This window comes from Rhopalosiphum maidis, chromosome 4 (genome assembly GCF_003676215.2).
Source record: "Rhopalosiphum maidis isolate BTI-1 chromosome 4, ASM367621v3, whole genome shotgun sequence".
NCBI classification, from domain to species: Eukaryota; Metazoa; Arthropoda; class Insecta; order Hemiptera; family Aphididae; genus Rhopalosiphum; species Rhopalosiphum maidis.
In genome coordinates, this window is record NC_040880.1 from 29970399 (window position 1) to 29976732 (window position 6334).

At 27.0% G+C, this 6334-nt stretch overlaps 1 non-coding gene across 1 annotated transcript; it reads right to left on the minus strand.

The window, feature by feature from the left end:
* Positions 1 to 6172: 6172 nt before the first annotated feature.
* Positions 6173 to 6291, minus strand: LOC113550739. Its single transcript, XR_003405050.1, has one exon. It is a non-coding gene; the product is annotated as a 5S ribosomal RNA (ribosomal RNA).
* Positions 6292 to 6334: the final 43 nt, after the last annotated feature.

Genomic DNA, 6334 nt, shown 5'->3' on the forward strand with positions numbered 1-6334 from the left:
ATTTTTAATTGTGTATAGTATAACCAGAGATGGGCAACTGGAAGTTATTAGAGGGCCAATTTTTAGAAAATTAAAATTTAGCGGGCCAGAATATAGAGAGCAAAAAAGAAGGTCATTCATATTATGCATTTTAATTTAACATAGAGTATAGACGATTGACTTTGAAATTATTGTATGATGTAATTATTGTAATTTGAAAAAGTAGCGTGGGCCAAATAAAAAAGATTTGCAGGCCGCCATTTGCTGCCTACCCCTGGTTTAACATATTACTCCTATTTTAAAAGTTAAACTATCATTTTTTTATTATTATTATTATTATTATTGATCTTGAATGAATTGTTAACTAAATAGAAACATAAGGAACCTCAATAAATAAACCCGAAAATAATGATTAAAAAACTGTAGTTGATCCCAATGGTTGGATATTCGGTTTAAAATTAAAAATTTGTACGTTCTTGGAAAAAAGTATTCTAATGACAAATAATGTGCCTAAATATTTTTGCAAGGCTGACGGTAGGTGTCTGGTATATCACTAAGATGGATGTGTTAAACTTGAATTTAATTATATGTATATTATTATATACCTACGAAAAACACTTAAAGCGTGTATGGTCTATACTGACTAAACTATAACAAAATTATTTAATATTTATTTGACCATTGCTCGATTTGGGGGTGGGACGGAGTACCCCAACTAATTTTTCAAAAATTTTAGCATATCCCTACTTTTATTTTTAAGGGGAACGCAGGGGACACTGCATCATTCTGATTTTTATCAAAATGCACGCGATAACATAATAATTTTTCTTGCCATAGATTTAATAATTATTAAGATATTTATTATTATTATTTAAATAATTAACTTAAATCATCACTACAAATTGTGCCTCAAAATATTTGTTTCACATTATATTGTTGTTTTACATTGTTCTTCAAACAATGTTCTTCGAATATACGTCTTATGATAAATTATGGAACTATTTAAATAAATAGTTAAAATGAATTGTTTTTTATTTAGTTAGTTTTGAGTTTGTTATTATATTAGTTATAACTAAAATATACAATATAATATTTACAGTAATTTTTTTTTAGTTTAATTATTTATAAATATTTTTCATATGATTTAAAGAGGGGTGTGGGGGCATAGCTCCCACGGTTTAGTAACGTTTAACAAGTGATGGGGACGCTCTTTTTTTAAAAGTTAACAGTCCCCCAACTTAAATTTTGCCAAGTCGAGCACTGTAATTAAGTACGTAAAACAGTTAAATGATTGATTTAATTTTTGTTTAAAACGTCGCGTTTGGATATGTACTATGAGTATACAATTTGGTTAAGGGTAATGGGTGGTATAGATAAAGCTTTAAACCTTGACAAGGACACATGATTATAATAATAATAGTAGTAGCTAAAAGGGGATTAAAAGCGGTGATTTTCTGTCTTTGTCTAACAAACGCAACGTAGGTACCAATTGATAGATGAAGCGATACGAATTTTGTAAGCAGATTTAAATTTGCAGACGTCAAGTCTTCTTGAGATCGACTTTCCCACATTTCTGATTTTTTTGATTATAACTTCTCCAAATATTTAAATATGTCAATTTTTTAATTACTCGTTTTTAGGATTTTGAGTGGATAAAACCAAAAATGTGGGAAAGTCGATGTTAAGTAGACGAGATGACAAATTCAAACCTTATCGCTTCATTATATCAATCGGTACGTTAGAAACTTAGAAATAGATATTTAGATATAGAATACGTCCATAAAGTATGCTGCGTGTGTGTTAAACAAAGACAGGAAATCACCGCTTCTAATCTGTATTATGTAAACTGGTACAAATTACTATTTTGTCGCCAGATTGCGCTGTTGTATATGATTTAAGAATGATTTCCGAATAATGCAGATGTCAGTAGGTAACGTAACGTACCTACGAGTTAAGAATAATAGTATATAATAACATAATATCCAACGTATTATTTAAAACTATGTAATTTATCTCTACATGTTGAATGATGATTCATTTTAATTAAGACACTCATTACATTAGAAAGCATTAACGTTTAATTCTACATAATTTTAAGTCATTTAATCAGGGCCCCCTCGGCCCACGTACAATCTTGGATCTCTATACTAAAATGTTTTGTCCTTTATAAATTATAAAACTTCCAAAAATACAATTTACCATCTACGTATAGAATGATTTATATGATATATATTATATATCATATAGCCATATAGGTATAACAATTTTTGGAATAATTTTTGTTCTTACAAACGATAAGGATGATGCAAATTGCAACCACGATAATTTATAGGAATCAAATTAACTATATCATTAATCAATGACTAAATATACATATATATTTCATAAAATGTTATTTTACAATATTATTTTTATATAAAATAAGTATTTCTAGTATAATTTCAAAAATTACAAATAAATTTCAACGAGCCCCATGTACTCAAGGTCCATCTGCCCCCCATGTGGGGCCCTGCATTTAATCACAACATTTTTGGAAAAAAATATTATATATATATATACTTTAGTACCTTCCGGCTTCCTTGGTAGGTTGAAATAACTTTTAGTAAAAACATGTATACCTATACATGTATTATCATTTATTATTAAATATTATAATTTAGTAACAGATTGCAGTATGTTTGATCTTATTGAGATCTACGTATTATCCACAGTTCATAAAAAATTGAAATGTATTAAATTATTTATACTTATAACTTATAAGTAATTAGAATAAATATTTATGAATAGAACTATGTATAATTGAAGAAATACATATAAAAAAATGTAGGTAGGTAAATATATAATATAAATAGGATTATGAACTTACTATGGTAGGTATATGCATAAATCTATCTTATATGTGTACTGCTACTGTACATTAGGTGCCGAGTAGTCACTATAAAGGTATGTATAATGTATAATATATGATCAATGACCATTGAATTCAATGATAATAATACAATATACCATATACCTACCTATCCATCATTTTATTCGAAAAACGATTCTGAACGGATACGGTTTATCCGTCTATCGGCCTGTATGGTTTATCATCAGGTGATACGTTTATTTGATAGAGCTATTAGCATGACTAAATACATATTTAGCTTTAGTCATTAGCAATGTCTATTAAATTCAAAGCGGAGCGTTGAATGTATTGATTTTAAAATTATGTGTTGTATAAGAATGTAAAATAAACATTATTTTTTGAAAAAAAAATCGATAAAATATGTTTCACTTGGTCAAAAATCTTAAAAATATATTGCACGGATCTTCCAAAAAAAAAAAAAAATTGAAAATTCATTTTTTCTGAAAATTTTAAGTTCAAGTATGGACGAAATTCAATATTTAAACAATGAATAACGATTTTAGTTATTTTTTTTGTTATTTAAAACTATTATTATTCGCGGGACAAGAAACTTTAACGTGTAGGTATGTATTAATTATATCATTATATTTTATAAAAACTAACATTACAAAAATGTAGATTAATTTTATGTTATTATCAATATTTCATACCACGAAACTATTCACATCGTTTTATGGTACCAAAGTTGTTATTGACTCAATAGTTTATTGTTAATAATAGTAATTTATAATAATAAAAATTTGTACCTGGTCACTATTTAATATTTTAATAATTAAATATAAATTATACATAATTAATGTGATGTTTTTGACAAATATTAATTTAATCTGCCATATTAAAATTATTATAATGGGTAGTAAAATAAATTACTGTAGATAATAACAATGATTAAATCCACTCAGGTACGTATATTTAGACAAGGGAGTGTGAATTTTAATAATTTTCGGATAGACTTTAAGATTAAGTTATTAGGCAATAATAATTGTCTTACCTGGGTTTGTGTTGTGTAGGTTTCGCAGGTTTCGGCTCCACTGATGACGACGTTTCTGCCGTAAATTTCTCTGGCTTTGCTTCGTTTAATACTGTGCAAATTCGTCTTATGATGTGTAGAAAGGTAATAATTGATACGTTTTCTTTTTGTTCTTATAGAAAATTTGTAAAGGATTACTCTCCCGATAGAATATTATAATACCTATGTAGACGACTTTACTCAGCAGTCTGGTACTATTGAATAGTAACTATTCAGTATTTCTAACATATGGATATACTTACTATACTAGCTGGTTGAGTTAGATTATTATTTATTACTAACTATGTGGATAAAAATGCTGTGACAAAAATGTTACGTACATAACGCCTTGTAATTATATCATAATAACCTTCGTATCATACAAATAAATAATTTATAAAAAATACAAATAAACTTGTGTAACAATAGCCGACGATTTAATGATAAAAAAATAATTATTAATTAATATTCCTGTATAACAATAAAATATTGGTTTATTCGTGTAATCTGTATTTAAGTAACCTTCATCGGACTTTTTAGGGTACTTGTATATTGGTAACTATAAAAATATTTTTTTTATATATTGCATTTGTGTTTTGTGATGTTATAAATTATAATTATATATAATGTTATTATCATAATATACTTTTATACAACCTACAAATTAGACAACATTATTGATATATTTTATAAACATAATATCAAATATTTATAATCTGTATGAATCAGCTACAAATGATACATAGGTATAGGTGGCTTGTACTGGCTATATATTATGTATCGGTAGTAAGTACCTTTAGCCAGTACAGCTACCATTTATATATTTTTGTACAATTTATACAGAGTGATTCTTTTATCAAACAAGACTCATTACTTCAAAAAGTATAAATGTGTTTAAAAATATTTTTTTCACATAGTTTCAAGTTGTTAAGAACAACGTTCTTATTAAAAATTTATATTTTAAAATATTTTTTTATCATTATAATTTTTTATGTTTTTACTTTTTTGAATGACAACATGGTGTTTTAATTTCATATTCCAAAACAGAATATTTTTTTGAATATTTTGATACATAAAAATCGAATTTAGGACGAGTAGTTAATGAGTTATACGAATTTAAAGTTTAGTTGCGCGGAGTGGAGCGGTACAGGGTTACCCCGCAAAATGTTTGTCCACTACTTCGCTTGTCTAAACTTTAAATAAGTATAACTCATAAACAACTCACCGCAAATTCGAATTTTATGTATCAAAATACTCAGAAAATCATTCTGCTTTGGAATATGAAATTAAAATACCATGTTGTCATTCAAAAAAGTAAAAAACTTAAAAAATTATAAGGATAAAAAATATTTAAAAATATAAATTTTTAATAAAAACGTTGTTTTTTAACAACTTGAAACTATGTAAAAAAATATTTTCAAAAACATTAATACTTTTTGAAATAATGAGTGTTGTTTGATAAAAGAATCACTCTGTATAATACTGTTAAAATAATTCTAATAATTCTATTATTTATTGTTATTGTAATATTGTATTACTTTCATAAGTCTATGTTGGTTAATAAATTGCATTGTGAATTTATTAAAAAAAAAAAGATGTGGAAGTAATACGTAAGCTGTTGTCATGGTGTCGTTAGTTTCAAAACGAAAGAAAAGGGCAATTAAAAAATGAATTATTATATAATATTAATAATAATGGTGGAGTTTTAAGCGAGAAAACCAACGTAAACAAACACAAATAATAAAATACCGACCAATTTTTCTTAACAGTTTTTCCAAATAATTCAGCCGATTGTTCCTACCACTGGAATACTCGACAAATGAGATAAAATGCCGTATGGCGTAATATAATATTAACCTATAACCATACTTACATACTTTTTTTTGTCACACTTCCGAAAACGCCTACCATGCGTTAATATTATAATAAATTATTCTTGCTGTTCTCGATATGTAAGTTCACCAAATTGCTTTATATACAGAAAAGCACGGGAGAAAACCACCTACCGGGTAAAGTTTGTAATTATTTTATTTAACAGATAATAAGACGTATCGATAAGTTAATAATATATATTATATTTATTTTGGACAGTAAGTCAGTAACGTTTCCGTCCACCGGTCAGAAAAAAACATGTACTGTGTGTTGAAGAGAGTCAACGCTTTAGCTGATGATTGAACTTTAGCGTGGGTTTCATAAAAAATATATTTATAAATTAATACAGTTCAAAATTAGTTTATAATATAAAATGTTGATGAAAAGAAACATCAAAACAAAAATACCAACGGCACGTAGTGTTCCCAAGCGGTCACCCATCCAAGTACTAACTACGCCCGACGTTGCTTAACTTCAGTGATCGGACGAGAACTGGTGTATTCAACGTGGTATGGTCGTTGGCAAAGTAGATCGCTGAATACAGAATCTTTTGATTTTCACAATTT